General features: G+C 46.6%; 1 protein-coding gene across 6 annotated transcripts in view; it reads left to right on the top strand.

Moving 5' to 3' along the window:
• Nucleotides 1-18,550, top strand: part of RBFOX1 (RNA binding fox-1 homolog 1) — a gene marked incomplete at both ends in the record, with an annotated part of 617,808 nt that overhangs the window by 138,597 nt on the left and 460,661 nt on the right. The gene's annotated exons all lie outside the window — the stretch shown is intronic.

Below are 18,550 nucleotides of genomic sequence, written 5' to 3'. Positions count from 1 at the left end.
TTGGCACATGTTATATCATGAACAGACCTGGCAGACTTTAGGCTAAGCAAAATAAGTCAATCATTAGAAGGCAAAAACTGTCTCTCTTTACATGAAGTTGTTCACATAGTCATGATCCGAGAGACCAAGAGTAGACTTGTGGTGCCCAGGGGTTGGAGAGGGGGTGGACGGTCAGTGAGTACAGAGCTTTATAAGCTGAGAAGAGCTACAGAGATGGGTCAATTTTGCCCTTAAAAATGGTACAAACTCTTTTGTTGTGCATAGGTCCTCAGAAGGGCCGTCAGCAAGCTCTCCAACCTCTGACAATTCTGAGCAGGTACCACCATATTGTCTACAAAGGGCATCTTGTGGTCACCCATTTCCTTTTGCAAATATCAAGTCAGGGACGCGCTCTCAAAACCCAGCAAAGGCAGCCTTCTGCCTCCCCGAGGGGTGACTCACTGTCCCCTGACTTAACTAGCAACCTCAGGATGTCCCTAGATTCCATCCTCAGAAGAAGTCTGCGGTCGGAATGAGCCAAAGAGGACACATTGCTTTTACATATAATTTGCATCTGTTTTGCATAGGGCCACACAAGCTGTGCCGTGTTCTCAAACATCACTTACGCTATATTTTAAGATTGTCACAATCTTTAACTAACATTTAGAGCCGCAGCCAAGATGCCCCTAACTTTCCCAGATCTCTATATTTAAACTGAATATAACCCTAGTCCACGGGCGGCAGGAAGCCAGTGCCCCTCCGGGTGTCTGCATATACCCAGAGGTTAAGGACATCCTTAGAGGTACCAGGCTTTCCAAATCTCTTTAGTTAGTGAGCTGCCTCCTCTACCTCTGATTTGCTGTTCCCTTCCCTGGCTGACCCCAAATGTGCATTATCACCAAGCTGGTGTGCACAGTAATTTTTGTCTTTGAGTAAGAGATGATGTGAAGACCACCGAACAACAAACGCTTTAAAATCTCATATCAAGCGGGCGTTGTGGTGCACGCTTATAATCCCAGTACTTGGGAGGCTGAGACAGGAGGATCGCACAGGTTTGAAGCCAGCCTCAGTTGCTTAGTGAGACTCTCGGCAACTTAGTGAGACCCTGTTTCCAAATAAATTATAAAATAGGTCTGGGAGTGTAGCCCGGAGGTAGAAGGCCCTTCATCCCCAGCATCACAATAAAATAAAATAAAAATAAAATAAAATCTCATATGAGCCAAGCATAATGTTGGTACTCTCCACTAATCCGAGTCTTAGGAGGCTGAGACAGGAGGATCATAACTTCAAGGCCAGCCTCAGTAACTTAGTGAGACCTTTTCTCAAAATGAAAAGGGCTGGAGTGCCCTTGAGTTCAATTCCCAGTGGAAAAAAAAGAAATCTAGTATTAATGTCCTTGTTCTCCGGTGCCCCTCAGTCATGGAGGACACCAGGATTACCCTCTGGGACCTTGTCCCTTTATGACCTGCCTACTGTGCGGGCTTCCTCAGCTTCTTCCCTTTCCTCCTGTCCCTGCTCCCTGGCTTTCCTCTTCTTCATCTTCTCTTTAACTCTCATCTTCTAAGACCATCCCCTCTTCCTGCCTTCTCTCTTCTCCTCGCTTCTCCCTTCCTCTCACCCCTGAACCCTTCCTTTCTATTCCATCTCAGGTCACACAGTTGAGCCCTTCTGGCCACAGACCACCTGCATGGGGCGCTAATGTGCTAAGGAACCAGACCTGCAAATGCACCCTCCTGATGTCTACACTGAGCTGAGCTTCCAGAAAGAGCAAACCCCGCCCCCAGCCACCAGTAAACAAATTCTCCAGTTATTGTGATAATTTCCCGGGGTTCTGAAAGGGTGCCAGTTGAAATTGTAAAGAGGGTGGGGGAAGGAGGTGTCTTTATGGCAGACCAGGGTACGGAGAGATCTAAGAGAAAGGACAAACACGCCAAGCCCTGAAGTCAGAGGAGATCAATGTGATCAAAACAACAAGGGCAAGGCCCCGCGTGGTGGTGCCACCTGTAATCCCCGCATTCGAGAGGCTGAAACAGGAGGACCATGGTTCACGGACAGCCTCAACTACCTAGTGAGGCCCTTCGCAACTCTTTGAGACCCTGTTTCAAAATAAAGGATAAAAAAATAGGACTGGGGGTGTAGCTCAGAGGTAGAGTGCCCCCGGGTTCCATCCGTGGTACCACAAAAAATAAATAAATAAATAAATAAATAAATAAATAAATAAATAAATAAATGACAAGGGAAGCTACATGCAAATCAGGAAGAGATGCGCCTGGGGAGACAGGCCCCGTGGCTGGAGGGCCTCTACTTCTGTTGACTATGGGTCTTCTGGTTGATCTGTGTCTCGAAGGGAAGCAACATGATATCCCGTGTTTAAGGCACAATGTCGCTGCTCAGTGGACCGCGTGTATAATACAGTATCACCAACTACAGTTCTGTGTTGAACAGCAGCTCTCTAGATTGTAGTCATCTATTTCATTTTTCTTTCCTTTTTGGTGCTACTGGGAATTGAACCTGAAGATATTCTAACCCAAGCTATCCCCTCATCCCTTTTTACTCTGAAACAGAGGCTTGCAAATTTGCTGAGGGCATCCTTCAGTTGCTGAGGCTGCCGTGAAACTTGCGATCCTCCTGTCTCAGCCTCCAAGTCTGGGATAACAGGTGTGCACCACCACACCTGGCATTGCTACTCACCTTGCATAATGGTAGTTCCGTGTGCATTGACTGGTAACTCCTGTTTCCCTCTATACACACTGGCAGCCACACGGTGCTCTTAAATTTTATGTCTTTTGCTATTTAGATACTTTTAATTATTGTATATCATGGACTTTCTGGGGCCTTCCCCCAGAAATCCAAGCTCCTTTTTTTCTCTCTTTTTCTTCTGAAGAATAACACAACTTTCTCTTTATCCTGCACTCTTTTTTTCCAGAGTGTGTGTGTAAGAGAGATCACGCTATTCCCTTCTGATATAGAGGTAGAAACTGCAGGTGGAATATATCATCCCCCCTCTTTCTCCACATCCCCCCTCCTCCTCCCTCCTCACTTGACACTAAGAGGCTGAGAGACGGGGCAGGTCCTGGGAGGGGTGGCTCCTGGCTAGGCGAGTGTCTGGGTAACTCCACTTGGGCACAAGCAGGTGGACAGCAAAGTGCAGTTTTCAGTAGCGTGCCTCTGCCTGGCATCTCTTTGTTTCTGGCGTGTGTGTGATGCACATTGACAACTGGATGTTTATGCCTCTCTGGTCCTTAATGGCACCAGCATATGTCTGGCCATTCAGCTCACAGTCTTTATTGGTGGGTAGAAGGATAAGAAGCAATGGAGCCCCAGTGTCTTTTTAAAGATTAAAAGTGAGTGGATGTTTATCTCTGGGAGGTGAGTGGACCCCTGGCCATGGAGGACCCGTGGGTAGTAAACACAAAGGGTCCAATGGTGTCCCCTGTCTGCACCCAAAGCCAGGCAGCCATTAGCGCCCCTCCTCAGCACGCACGGTGGTGGGCACAGGTCAGCTTGCTTTCTCCTACAGTTGATTTCCCCAACATCGCCGGAGTCCATGGCAGATGATTTGGAATGCAGGTGTGATGAGAGCAGATTGTCTTGTTTTAGCTAAACCAGCATGAGGAACTCCATAAAATGTTTAGCAGATTTAGGTGAGCGCTTATCTCAGAGGCTCATTTAGAAAAATAATCCCCTATGCAGAGCAATGCTTCTTGCGAGAGTAAGTCGGTAGGGGTAGACTGATTATCTGTCTAGGGAGAATTGGTAGATAAAATGGATTCGCTAGAGAGTAACATCTTAGTATTTGGTGTTTGCACAGAAAGCACGCATCTGCCTAGGGATGCAGAGAGTGGAGGAGGTGGGAGCTTTGAGATTGGGTGCTGGATTTTATACATACATATATATATATATATATGTGTGTGTGTGTGTGTGTGTGTGTGTGTGTGTGTGTGTGTGTGTATTTTTTTTCAGTACTGGAGATGGAAGTCAGGGGCATTGTACCTCCAAGCTACACCTCCAGCCCTAATTTTTAGTCTTTTTATTTTATTTTATTTTACTTTTTTATGGTACTGGGGATGGAACCCAGGCCATTCTACCTCCAAGCTACACCCCCAGCCTTATTTTTCTTATCTTTCTTTTGAAACAGGGTCTCATTGAGTTGCATAGTCTCACCATGTAGTCACTGAGGCTATCCCTGAATTGTGATCTTCCTGTCTCAGCCTCCCAAATGCTGGGATTACAAGCATACACCACCATGTCCGGCGAGTCTTTATTTTTTTGAAACAGGGTCTCACTGAGTTGCGAAGGGCCTCACTAAGTAGCTAAGGCTGTCCAAGAAACGGAATCCTCCAGGCTCCACCTACTGAAGGCTGGGATTACAAGGGTGTGCCACCATGCCAGGCCTGTGTCTTGTACTTGATGTCACCTTGCTAAATAAGCTTGATAGACCCCTTCCTTATACTATATGCATTGTCGAACTCGGGATATTTACTTACAGGTAAATATATATATATTTATGGAAGCTTGCAAGTCCTCAAAGTGAGTTACCTCTAGCAGCATCGCCCTCTGCCAATCATTGCGGCTCGGGCCGATTTTATTGCCAATCATATTGCACTCCAGTTGAAGTGCTAAGAATGCCTTCTTATCCCTCAGCCAGATTAGCTTTTAAAGGTGATCTTGGATTCCTGTCAAGCGCAGAGTGAGGATTTACGAAGTGACAAACACAGGCCCGCAACATTGACTAGGAGATTTCCCGTCAATGAATTCTCAGTTCCTGGCCAAGAAAAAAAACACATATATATGCCAAGGGACGACTTCTAAAGGGGGTGTTTGAGCACAGAGACATTTTATAACATGGGCAGCTCTTTGAATTTTTTGGTGGGAATTTATACAGGATCTGATGATACTCTTCCTATTAGGGGAAAAAAAAATAGGAAGGCTAAAAGAAATCCCCTCCACTTGAATACTAGCTCTCATCTCCTGTGGTTGCATCCTCCGTATACAAGGGCCCCTTACAGCGCCCAAGGTCTTCTGGCCTTTTGCAGCCAATTTAGCCCTCGCGGCTCATCCTAATCTCATGCTTCATCCTGGCAACTTCAAGGGCTTTATGGAAATACCATACAGAGGTGGAGGAGCTTTCTGGAGACCTGGCCACTGAGTCTTCAAATAACTCCATCCGTCTTAATGGCAGGCCGTGCCTGATCGGCGAGAGGCATGCACTGTATTTTCTTTTGTCTAGTATCTTCATTACAGCTGTGCATTCCATGTAGATGGCATCATCAGACTTTATGGTGGCTCCTGGGCCCCTGCTTGCCCCGGTTCCTCCTCCTGCATGTTAGCTTCTGGTTGATCAGCCATGCATGTTTCTGACCGGTAGAACACACTTTTTATTATTTCACCAAGGCCCCGATCGAGCATCTTTATTCCTCTTTCCATTGGGTTCTCATGAATGGTAGAGAGAAGAACTCAAAAGCATAAAATAGCAGAGAGCTGAAGGAGCATTAAAACCAAATTAAACACACTGTGCCTTGTATATAAGCAGTGATCCAGTGTATGTAACTCCAGGTGAAGAGATGGTGGGGTTTGTTGCTGGTATTGCTACAAAATGTAGTAAAATGGAAATGGAGACTGTCCTGTTTGGGGATAATTGGATTCTCCTGATATTATAAGGTGTAGAATCCTTAGTCTAAAGTCTTATAGCCAAACAATTCTCTCTGTTGAGAACAGTCTCAGCTACCTAAATTGGGTGGAGGTAAAGAAAGGATTTCTTTTAGCTGGGTGTGGCGATGCATGCCTGTCAGCTTAGTACTTGGGAGGCGGAGACAGGAGAGTTGCAGGTTCAAGGCCAGCCTCAGCAACGTTTAGCGAGACCATTACAAAATCAGAAAATAAAATAGGGATGAGGATGTAGCTCAGAGGTAGAAAGCCCCTGGGTTCAGTCCTGAATACCACCATAAAAAAAAGATGGCTTATTTTGTTTACACAGAATCTAACAATGGAGTGGCTACCTGGGTTCTCTGTACAGGAGTTGCTTGCAGTTCAGCCAGGGTTAATTTGCCTCTCATATCCAGCTCAGGTGGCTTGGTACTAGAATCTTCATCGAGAGAGAGCAGCCTTCCCCCACCTGTCACCAATGAACATCTTACTTTCTTTCGGGGGACAGAGCTAGAAAGGAGACAAGCTGTTATAGTTCGCCTCCTAGGATCTTGTCCTCTGCTCTCTTCCAGTGTTAATCTTAGAAAAATTCTACCTGTATTTTGGACTTCTTGTAAGGGGAATGTACTTGCCTGACCTTGATGCATGCCATGGTCTCTAGCAAGTCAGGATTCCAGAAATCACCATTCCTGCAATGTGTAAGCAAAGACCCTGTGGCTACAAACAGATCCAAAATTCTCTTCTTTTCTTTCTTCCTCTCTCCTCTCTTCTCTCTCTCTCTCTCTCTCTCTCTCTCTCTCTCTCTCTCTCTCTCTCTCTCTTTCTGCCTTTAGAAACAGGGATCTGTCCAGGCATAGTGATACAACCTGTAATCCCAGTACTCAGGAGGCTAAGAAGGAGGATTTCAGGTTGGAGGACGGCCTTCATGATGTAGTAAGACTCTCAGCAATCTAGAGAAACCCTGTTTCAAAACAAAAAATAAATAAATAAAATAGCGCTGGGGCTGTAGCTCAGAGGTAGAATGCCCTGGGTTCAATTCCCAGGACAAAACTAAAACAATACAAACAGCACCCCAAACCAGCGACAGAGGCTCCAGAAAACACCAGCCTGCCAACACCCTGATCACAGTCTTCCTAGGGGAGGGGGAGCCACGCAGCAGTCATCCCCTCCCAGTGAATGTCTTTTATCCCCCAAACCTCCCAGACCTGCAGCACTGACCCTGGCCCCGCCTAGGACGCCCTACATGGCCCAATCGCTGAAGCTCCTTCATCTGCAGCTCCCGCCCTCTACCCTCAGTCACTGGGTTCCCATCACCTGAGCTACTCCAGGTCTTCTCAGAGAAGATGCCCAGCCCCGCTCTCTGCCCAGCCCATCCTAGGCCAGCTCCTCCCTTTCTCTGGTCTCAGTGAGCTCCTCACCCCTGCAGAGGGGCCATGCCTCACCTATCACCTTCCAATTGCCCCGCCTAGACTTGTGACCACTATGCCGTGTTTAACACCACTTGAAATGCTTGTATTTGCTCCCAGTTGTTTGGTCCCTGGTCTGAACGTCCTCAATAAGAAGGAACTCTAAGGACAGGGATCTTGTCTGGGTTATCAGTGCTCAGAAGGGATCTGTCTTCCTCTAAGAGATGTTTAGATGAGCCCGGAGTGGGTGGTCAGCCGCATGTTGAGTAAAGAGAACGGCAGTGGAGGACTGAGCGCAGAGGTCCTCCAGGGAGGCGGGGAGGGCGGGTGGGCTCTCGGGTCCAACTGGTACCTGACCTGAAGTGTCCGTGGCTGCAGGAAAGATGGCAGAGTATGGGAGACAGGCCCAGTGGAAACACCAAGTCCTGCCGATTGGCAGGTGCCCCTCTCCTCCTTTGCCTCTGAAAAGTTCACTCCAGGGATGGCGCAGCTCTGCGCCGGTTTCTAAGGGTGAGAAAATCCAACAGAGAGAAACCCTGCAGTGTATATAGTGCCGTTATATGCGCCAGGCACATGTACGCACTCATCAGGAGCTACGGCGCTGCTAGTGAAGGGATGGCAATTATGATAAGATGTATGCCCCTAAGGGTTCTACCCAAGAAACAAAAGCGGTAAAATATTTATATAAATTAAGGGATTTAGTGCAAAGAAGCGTCTACATGATTGTGGAGCTGGCTGAGCAAGGCTGAAACTTATGTGCCAGACCATCAGGAACAGCGGTAGACTAGTAACCCTGGGCAGGAGACAGAAGTGTGGGCTGCACCATTCTTCCACTGGAAAACCTATTTGGGGCTTCTCCTGCCATTTACTGATCAGGTCAGGCCCACCAAGGTTTCCCAGTAAACTCCTCTACATAAAGACAATTAACCACAGATATCAATCACATCTATAGAATTCCTTCACTGCTACACTTAAATTCACCTTGGATGGGGCAGGTAGCCTAACCAGATTGGTGCATAAAGCTGACCGTCCTAATGATGCCTATGCCCCTGCTGATGACTAGTGGTATTTTTAATTTTGCTACTGGTCTTATTTACAACATTCTCAGCCCAATTCTTTCTCTTGTTTGTTTGGTTTCGTGTTTTTTTTCAAATGTCCAGTAAATATACGGGAAAAAAAAAAAGTTCAACATCATTAGCAATCAGGGAAATGCAAATTGAAACAGCGCTGGGATTCCAACTCCAGTTAGAAAAGCAATAATAAAAAATACAAACAATAATAAATGCTGGAGAAGATGTAAGGAAAAAGAAAAGGAGTTCTTATACTCTATTGGTGGGATTTTAAATTAGCACAGCCCTTTTGGAGATCAGTATGGAGGTTCCTGAAAAGACTAGGATCAAAGCCACCACATGATCCAGCTATAACAGTCCTTGGTATCTTTCCAAAAGAATTAGAAGATAGAATACTATAGGGCTACATCCATACCCGCGTTTATAGCAGCACAAATCACGATAGGCAAACCATAGGGCCAACGTAGGTGACCATAAGCAGAAGAATGGATGAAGAAGATGTGGTCTATACACGATGGAGTTTTACTTATTCATTCATGTCGTTTGTAGGAAGGTGGGTTGCACTAGAGAACACCGCGCTAGAAGTGAATGAGCCAGGCTCAGAAACATAACAAGATAGAATATCTGCAACATTCTCAGCCCAATTCTTGTTATAAAAATACACATCAAGGCCGGGCGTGGTGGCGCACGCTGGTAATCCCTGCGCTTGGGAGGCTGGGACAAGAGGATCGCACGGGTTCGAAGCCAGCCTCAGCTACTTGGTGAGGCTCTCAGCAACTTAGTGAGACCCTGTTTCCAAATAAATTATATTAAAAAAATACACATCAGGTGTGCGCATGCATGCCTCTACCATCTTGTACTACAATTAAGATTTATGACTATAATATATGAATAAAAATAAAATAAGATAATATGTATATATCCACACATGAGGAGATGCAGGGGTTGGATGATATATTCAAGGTCACACATGGTAGAAAAGTAGATTTGCATGTGAATGCTCTAGCCAGCTAACGTGCTGCATGAGGACTATAATTAGTAATATTGTACAGTTTGCTGCAATTTGCCAAGACAATGCATTTTAGTTTCTGTGGCCACAAAGAAAGATTTTTTTTAGAAAAACAAAACTACATATGATGATGTATACATTCATTTGTTTACCTGTAAGCATCACTGTACTCTGTATATGTACGTCAAGATAACTATATCAAGGCCAGCACTGTGGTGTATGCCTGCAATCCCAGTACTTGGGAGGCTAAGGTAGAGAATTGCAGGTTTGAGGCCAATCTCAGTACTTAGATCCTCAGCAACTTGGTGAGACCCTATTTCTTAATAATTAATAATAATAATAATAATAATAATAATGATAAAAGGGCTCCGTGTGGCTAGAAGGTAGTACATCCTAGGATTTAATTTATAGTACCATAAAATAGCATATCAAAACGCTATATCAAAAGAATTAGGCCCCTATGAGCTTCAGGTTTGAGCTTGTGTCCAGTAGACTGGTAGCTGGCATGAAGACAGACACGCTGGACTCTAAGACCCCATTATTAACAAACACAAGAAACTTCCAAAGCCCCATGTGGCGGCTCCCCTGTAAACGGTATCCCTGGAAGATTAAATGAGAGAGAAAGAGTATAGTTGGACTCCGGAGGCACACCCCGTGGGAAGGGGTATCTCCTTGCGTTTCCAGGGATGAATGAGCGAGAGCGTGTTTGCTGATTCCCGCCCTGGGGGTCAGGGGTACCTTTGTCATCAGCTTCCAGATCACGTGGGCAGAAGCCTGAATCAAGAAGCCTCCGTGGGCCCTGTCTCCGAGTGGTAGCGCACCAGCATATCTTCCTTGGGTTCATCCCCCACCTTTACCACGAAGTAGTTTCGGCATTTCCAAATATAAACGCAAGCAAAATAAAATTAGAATTGTGCCGGTGGGGGAAAGAAGCCAGCTACCCACAGGCACCATAAATTGCCTCTCCCTCTCAGCCCTCCTCCCTTCTGCCACCCCCTCTTACCCCCAGCAAGCCACCCCAAATAACCTGCCTTTCCTGGCTGACTCTCTGCCTCTGGAAAACAGGACCAGGATGCTTCAGACACGTCACCAGAGAGACGAGTTTCTGCTGTTGATCAGTCAAGGGAAAAGGATGCTTGGGAGGGAGGAAAGAATATGGGGTAAACCCCCATGGGCGGCAGGTCCAGAGGGGACGGGGATGCTGGGGGCAGCCCCAGTGGCACCTGTCATGTAGGGTCAAGGGAAAGGAACCAGAATGGGAAGCTCAAGCTACTGAGTGTCACGATCACAGTGGCCACTTTCATATAGGATCTCTTTGCTTCTGTTCCCAACACTAGGATAGATCTCTGTCCTTGGGGAAGGCAGCATATGTGTGGCTTCAGCCTCCATGGCCCCTGTGTATGGTTATTCATCGGCAGCCTTATTCCTTGTTATTTTAAGTGGATGAGATTTCGTAGGATGGGCAGAATTCCCAAATCCAGGTACTTCCTAGAAGAGCAGGTCCTCAACATCACCGGAATCTCAAACAGGTGCATCAACAGAATCCCAAGCAGGTGCATCACCAGAATCCCAAATAGGCATATCACCAGGCCATGCCCTAGTCCCAGGGAACCAGAATGGCAGGGGACCAAAGGCTTGCCAAGAAGTTGCTTCCTGGCCCCTTGAAGGCTGAGAGATATAAAGGCATTCCCACTAGCTGGTAAGAAAATGGGGAAACACCCCAGTTCTAGTAGTTTTGGGGGTTAAAAGAGGCAATGCTAAGATGATAATCCTGAGAGGATCAGAGGTTCAATGTGACCCATTACTGAGCTATGGCCTCACCACTCACACATTGGGAACCATTACAGAGGCCCCTTCATTTTATCCTCCTGATGAACACAGAAGACAAGCAAGATTGGAGACACTTACAGAATGCCAAGGACCCAGATGGCTGCAAAGGGGATTCAGGGAGGATGGTTGGTGGGTCATCCAGACCACAGGGCACAAAGTCTTCCCCACCTCAAAACACCTTCAGAACTAGGCATGGTAGCACACACCTATAATCCGGGTATTTGGGAGGCCGAGAAGAACCCGAGGAAGATGTGCAGGCACACACACAACCACCACGAGGAACGCAGGTTTGGCTATAGCTCCAGCAACTTGGTGAAACACTGAGCCAACGGGTGAGACCCTGTTTCAAAACCAAAAGTTTACAAAAGGGGGGGGGGTATGGATCAGAGGTAGAATGGCCCTGGATTCAATCCTCAGTAGCAGAAACAAAAACAAAACAAAAATAAGAACACACTTTCAGAGTCAGGCCATGGGCAGTTTGGCTGAACTCCACCCTGTGCACAGACAGGAGATCTCAGTTTCCCTCCTTTGCCAGTGGGCTCCATTCTGGAAGTATCACAGAATTTTCTGCTATGCCTTTGAAGTCAATGTTGCCTGAGTCCAAACTCAGACCAATTATAAGTCATTTTAGGGAGGTGGAGCTTGATTACCAGTATTTTTTTTTCTCTAAGTGCCCCAAGTAATGGGCATCCAGAGTTGAAAATTGCTGCCTGTGATTGAGTTTTCTCAACCTGTGGTCCATGGATCAGACTTTGATAGGGTTGTTCAAAGTGTTCTGCTCAGACAGTTATGGCAGGTGTGGGATGTGGATTTTTCTAATACTCAGGGATTCTCACACACCAACGATACCCTGGGGATGGAGGTGGATTCTTGCCTGGAAGATGAGAGCAACCATTATCACCCGCCGTGGGCCAGGCACTGACGGAGCTCCCTAGAGGGGCATCTCATTTAATTATCCCACAGCCCCGGTATCATCCTGTTTTATACACAGGGGAGTTGAGGCTCTGGGAGGCCAGCAACAATCTTAATACACCACCACCAATAAAGGGCAAAGTCATAATCTCACTCAGTTCTTTTCAGGGCCAAAGTCAGCTAGACTTACCTAAAAAAAAAAAAAAAAGCGCTGAAATAAGTCCCACCCTGAAGGACAACCAGAGGGCTTTCTGCCCAGAGGGGCTGCAGGATCTCTAAAGTAGACTCTTTGTGTGTGTGTGTGTGTGTGTGTGTGTGTGTGTGTGTGTGTAGTGCTGGGGGTGGAATCCAGAGGCGTTTTACCTTCGGGCTACACTCCCAGACCAATTTTCTATTTTATTTGGAAACAGAGTCTTACTAAGTTGCTGAGAGCCTCACTAAGTAGCCGAGGCTGGCTTTGAACCTGTGCGATCCTCCTGTCTCAGCCTCCCAAGAGCAGGGATTGCAAGTGTGCGCCACCACGCCCAGCTAAAGTAGACTCTTAAGAAGTAAAATATTCCAGCCAGGCATGTGGCACACACCTGTGATCCCAGTACTTAGGAGGCAGATACAGGAGGATATCAGATTTGAGGACAGCCTCAGCAAGAAGTATAGTTCCTACCAATCTACCGTGTTTTAAAATAAAAAGTAAAAAATGGCTGGGGTAATAGCTCAGAGGTAAAATGCTTCTGGGTTCAATTCTATGTACCACAAAAGAAAAAAGAAAGATAGAAAGAGAAAAAGAGAGAGAATGAGAGAGAGAAAGAAATTTCAAATTTCTTATTTGAATTTGACCAAAAGGTCCTAATTAATCTTTACTGTCCTCAGAGAAAGTGGGGATGAATTTGACATTTCTTCCTTGCCCAGGTCTAGATCCTTTCTGGAAGCTTCTGAGCAAGCTATGGTGAACTAATTTTTATTTTTCTTTCTTGACTTTCTTTTCTTTTTCCTCTCTCCCTTCTTCTTCCTTTCCTCCTCCTCTTCCTCCTCACCTCCCCCCTTCCTCCTCCTCCTCCTCCTCCTCCTCCTCCTCCTCCTCCTCCTCCTTCTTCTTCTTCTTCTTCTTCTTCTTCTTCTTCTTCTTCTTCTTTCTCTCTCTCTCTCTCTCTCTCTCTCTCTCTCTCTCTCTCTCTCTCTCTCTCCTCTCATGCTGGCACCTTATTTTCCAGGGCACTGACCATTCAGGTTCCTGACCATCTGTCTCAGAAAGGAGGTGTTATATTTTTAATAAAACAGAAAGAGTGTCTTTATTGAATCAAGGGTTTGCCTTCCCTTATTATTATCTCTCTTCTTTTCTTTCCCCAAAGACTTCTGGGGCTTACTTTTTAAATTTTGGGTGGCACGTTATCTTTACATGATGACTTTTACCCAGCAAATATGTTTCCCTTCAGAGCCCTCTTTTAGCAAACACATGACCAGTGATGGAAGCCAATCTCCTTAGTGTCCTGCTCAATCTGCTCATCTTGTGTAGCCTGTGTCCTCTGGTCCCCCAACAAATGAATATGCCTTACCTCGTGCCACCAGACCCCCTCATTCCCCTATCTCTGCCACCTGTCTTGCCCAAAGCTGGTTTGTCTTTTGGACAGGAGATTGTTCCGGGCTCTGCTTGGTCATCTCGAACCATCACTCTTCCCTCCCATCCTTTGTAACTAGAAAAGGACATGTGAATACAACTCTAGCCGTATCTCTGTGCTGCTCAGAACTCTTAAGTCTCTTCTCTGAGCCCTGAAATGAACGACGAGAGCCGCCACGCAGCCACGCACGTGCTGTGAGACTGCTCGTTCTCCAGCCCGATTTCCCTCCCTTGTTTCCTCCGCTCTCTCTACCCCACCTCTGCAAAATGAAGCAGCCGAACATTTTTCCTATTTTACGACGGCGTAGATGAGATTACAAATGGGACGGTCTGGGTGGCTTGTCTTGCAGCGAGAGAATTTCTGTTTGTTTTCCAAATGGCTTTATTGAGATATAATTTACATACCGTAAAATTCACCCATTTGAAGTATACCACAAAATGTTTTACTTTCTTAGTATATTTGCAGAGTTGCGTAGCATCGTGCAGCCAAATGTTCTAAATTTGATCTACAGTTGCCATGTTCTAAAATTTAAAAAAAGGAACTTCTCATCACTCCCAAAAGATCTTTGCGTAGATAAGTAAGTACCTGTTCCACAGTCCCCATCAACCCTGGGTAACCCCTGACCTGCTTTCTGTCTGTCTGAACTCAGCTGATCTGAATATTGCATCTAATTGGGATCATAGCTTTGTCATTTGTGTCTGACATATTCTGCTGGGCACCGCGGTCTCAAGGCGCATGCATGCCGTGCATGTACTGCCAGGAGCCCCAATGCATGGCTGCACCGGCCTTCATCTCTGCGGACTCCCCCGGTTGGCGGCAGTGGGGCTGCTACCATTTGTTGGGCTTAAGAGCCATGCCTCTGGCTGTACATTGGTTACGACCACCAGTGAGTCCAGTTCCCCTGTTTGCAGTCAGTAGAAATTCAGCAATTCAGCCTGCCTGTCCACTCACCCAGCCCCGATTTCTCTTCTGAAAAATGGGCACGATCTACCTCGTGGTTCTGTGTGTGTGTGTGTGAGTGTGTGTGTGTGTGTGTGTGTGTGTGTGTGTGTGTGTGTGTGTATGCGGTACAAGGGATGGAACCTAGGGGCATTCTACCTCCAAGCAACACCCCCAGCCCTATTTTTTAATTCTTTATTTTGAGACAGGGTCTCACTGAGTTGCAAAGGGCCTTACTAAGTAGCTGAGGCTGGCCACAAATCGCGATCCTCCTGTCTCAGCCTCCCGAGTGCTGGGATTACAAGCGTGCGCCACCACGCCCGGCTCCCTCGTGGACTTGGGTAAAACTAGACATGATGCCAGGAGGGAAGATGCCGGCACAGTGCCTAGGACATACTGAGCACCCCACATAGCAGAGCTGCTGGTGACGGTCCCTCCGTGTTGGGACAGAATCCTCGGCAACAGTTGTGGACAGTTGCTGTGCTGTGAACATTTATTCTCCTTCACAACACACCGGTCCTTTCTTCATCCTTTTCAGGAACCCCCAAATGATGTTCTTACTCTCCTACTTTGCTGATGCAGAGTCTGCCCCAGAGAATACAACCTGCGCCCAAGTGCTCACTGTCGGGGTTCTCAAACTGAACTGGCTCTGGCTCTTTGGAGCCCACCTGCCCAACCTGCTCCCCTCACACAAGACAGCTGGCTGGCGTGAGATTGTGCTGAGCCCTTGACTCGCAAGGGTCACCAGTGTGACCCCCTTCCCGACCTGGGTGAGGCCCGCTGGATGGCTGGTCCCATTTCCCTCTCTTCTGAGAAAAAGCATTATTCTCAGGAGCAATGGCCACCATGAGACATCAACAAGAACTTCCTCATCGTCAAGTTGTTGAGATTCTGGGAGGCTCCTCTGAGAACAGGCTACAGCCTTGTCTCTGCAGACTGTGTGTATGTTTATTTGTGTGCATGTGTGTTTGTGTGTGCACCTATGTGTGGACGCATCAGTTTCGAGTGTATACAGTCATGCTCTTTTAGTGAGTGTACGTGTTTGTGTCTATGTATGTATGCTGTGTACATGCGTGCACGTGTGCTTGTGTATACGTGGGCCCGCATGGTTGTACATTTCTGTGTGTCTGCGCGTGCATGCATACACATGCTGTGTGAATGTGTGTGCGTGTGTATGACTGTAGCTTCCTTTTCAAAGGCCAGCGGGACGTGCAGGTTGCTGACTCTCTCCAGCCCTGAGTCTTTCTCCAGGGGGCCGGGCAGTGAGCTGAAGCCTTCTGTTTTCTTTTTCTTTATGAATTGGGCTAAATCTTCTGCAGCTCACAGTTCTCCACCTATCAAAGATGTCCATGGTGATTGCAATTAAAAACTTATTGTAGCTGGAAACAGTGGTGCAGATGTGTATATCCCAGTACTTACTTGGGAGGCTGAAACAGGAGGTTCACGGGTGTGGAAACCAGCTCATGGTAATGTAGCGAGAACCTATTTAAAAAAAATAATAGCCAAGTGTGGTGGTGCACGATTGTAACCTCAGCATTTGGGAGGCTGAGACAGGAGGATTGCACAGGTTTGAAGCCAGCTTCAGCTACTTAGTGAGGCCCTGTCCAACTCAGTGAGACCCTGTTTCCAAATAAAGTATAAAAATATAGGGTTGGGATGTAGCTCGGAGGTAGAATGCCCCTGGGTTCCATCCCCAGTATAATAATAATATAATAATAATAATAATAATAATAATAATAATAATAAAAATAAACAATAATAATAATAATAACATTAAGAAGGATGGGAATGTAGTTTTTAGAGTATCCCTGAGGTTCGATCCCTAGCAACACACACACACACACACACACACACACACACACACACACTCTCTCTCTCTCTCTCTCTCTCTCTCTCACTCTCTAGCATAAACTAGACCATCATCAGCACATGATTTCTTCTTTATACCTCTTATACCTCCTGTAATATGTACATCCTGGGGCACATGGCAGAGATAAATTGAAAAATTAAAACAGAGCTAGTGAGAGAGGCCGGGGGGTGGAGATGCACGCTCCATCCCCGCGGAGAGCTCCTGCGGCAGGAGGTACCTGCTCTACAGCAAACAGTGAAACAGTAACTAGGTGTCACTCTTTTACCAACCTTCACAGCAGCTGAGCAGAGAAGGAAGGGAAAAAAACCCACAATTTTTGAATGATGTTGTTAACCAGGAGATGCCATTCGACTTCAGGTTCAGGTTTTAGGGTGACTTCAGGTTCAGGTTTTAGGGTTATAGTGTGTGTGTGCGTGTGTGTGTGTGTGTGTGTGTGTGTGTGTGTGTGTGTGTTTTGTATCTAACCAACTGTGAGACTTTGGCAAGGCACATCTCGGGGGTATTAAAAAAAAGAAGTTTTGAGCCTGGGTTATCCTTTTATTTTTTCCCTTCTCCTGTAGTGATGCAATCCAGAGCTTGTCTGAAGGCACCGGGAGCCATTGCTGGGTTCCCTTGGGCTGTCATCTGGCCACCTCCTTCTCCTTCATCCGTCCCGTGCAATTTGGATGCTGGCTCAGCCTCCTCTGCAGGGCTTTTACAGGTGTATGGGCTGTCCCCTAGCAGAGCAGACGGTGCTGGCTTCACAAAACTTCCTGTTACATGCTGGTGGTCACAGAAAAAAGGCAAGATGAGAGGACTCGGGGCCAGAGAAAGCCAGCCTTTGCAAATGAGCACGGTGTTGGCCACCAACAGGCTTCATTAGCCCCCTCTTTGTAGGCAGCCTGGCTGGCTTTTTGTCAGCCCTGCTTGGAGAAGCCTTGTTAATTCACCCCCATGAAAATGGAAGTTTCATACACATTGACATAATTAATGAAGAAGCAGGCAGCCTGCTCTACCAATTAACACCACAGGGAAAAGGAAAATGGGCTTTCTTTTGGCGTGTTGTGCCAAAGTTAAGGACTGTAACACACAGCAAATAAATAGAGATGCTTTTAATGAGCCGCAAGACCAAGCTGAATAACTCAGAAAGGATGGTGGGAAAACGCTGCCAAAGCTTTGCACCGTTAAGAGTAATTGATGAGCATAGTTAGAAGTTTGGGGGGAAAAGGGACGCTCGGCTGCCGCCACCAGGCTCATTTATAAACGCGTCCTCCCCTGAAAGTCGCCGGTAGGTATGTTAAGGGATGTAATGTGTAGTTGGAAACGAATGTGATGGGCTAGGCGTTTTGTGGTGCCCGGGAAAGATGAACCTTAGTTGTTCCAGAAAGAACAAGGGTGGCGGATTTGTCACACTTGACGGGACCATTTTTTTGAAACTGAAGGTAAAACTGGCTTCTCCTCCATACATCTTGACTTCCCGTGTATCCTGGAAACAGATGGAAAGGGAGGATTTTGGTGGTTTTCTGTTTTTCTTCTTCTCCTCTTCCTCCTCCTCTTCCTCTGCGATTTGCTCCTCCTCCTCTTCTACTTCTTCCTCCTCCTCTTCCTCCTCTTCCTCCTCCTTCTTCCTTTTAGAACTAGAAATTAAACCCAAGGACATTCTCCCTCCAAGCTACAACACCCAGTCCTTTTTATTTTTACCTATTTTTTTAAAATGGGTCTTGCTATGTCGCTAAGATTATCTTGCTAAGTTGTGAAGCTGGTGTTGCATCTGCAGTCCCCCGTCTCAGTTTCCTAAGTACTGGGGTTATGGGCATGAGCCACCATGCCTGGCTCCTGAAGGAGGCCCTTTTAAGAGTGTGATGACATTATTGTTCCATTTCTTTTAGAAAGCCAGATGAATAATTTACTTATTTTCTCTACTTTCCTAAGATTACAACACGACCTTCCACCAGAGGATTTCTGGTTGTTTCTGAGAGAGCGAGCACATTTCTACAAAGCAGTTTTTGGACCAAAGAGAAGTCCATGGATCAAAATACAGAAAGCAACGGCATTCTCGAAATATTCCATAATCTGAGCTCGGTTGACCGTTGTCAGCGTGATCCACATCTTTTGCCCACCTGTGGAGTCACATTTTCCATCTCAAAGTATTTGATTACATAGGTCAAACAAAACTAAGCCTTAACACGTCCAACAATCACCTTACCCTTCTTGCTCACTCTTGAAAATCAAAGCAAGAGCCCTGCAGAGGCGGGGTGGGGAGAGCGTTGTGCTTTGTCCAGACCATGTTCTGAAGT

The sequence above is a fragment of the Muscardinus avellanarius genome, assembly GCF_963383645.1.
Source record: "Muscardinus avellanarius genome assembly, chromosome: 10".
Classification (NCBI taxonomy): domain Eukaryota; kingdom Metazoa; phylum Chordata; class Mammalia; order Rodentia; family Gliridae; genus Muscardinus; species Muscardinus avellanarius.
Note: the sequence above shows the minus strand (reverse complement) of the source record. Positions and strands in the feature narration are given on the sequence as shown.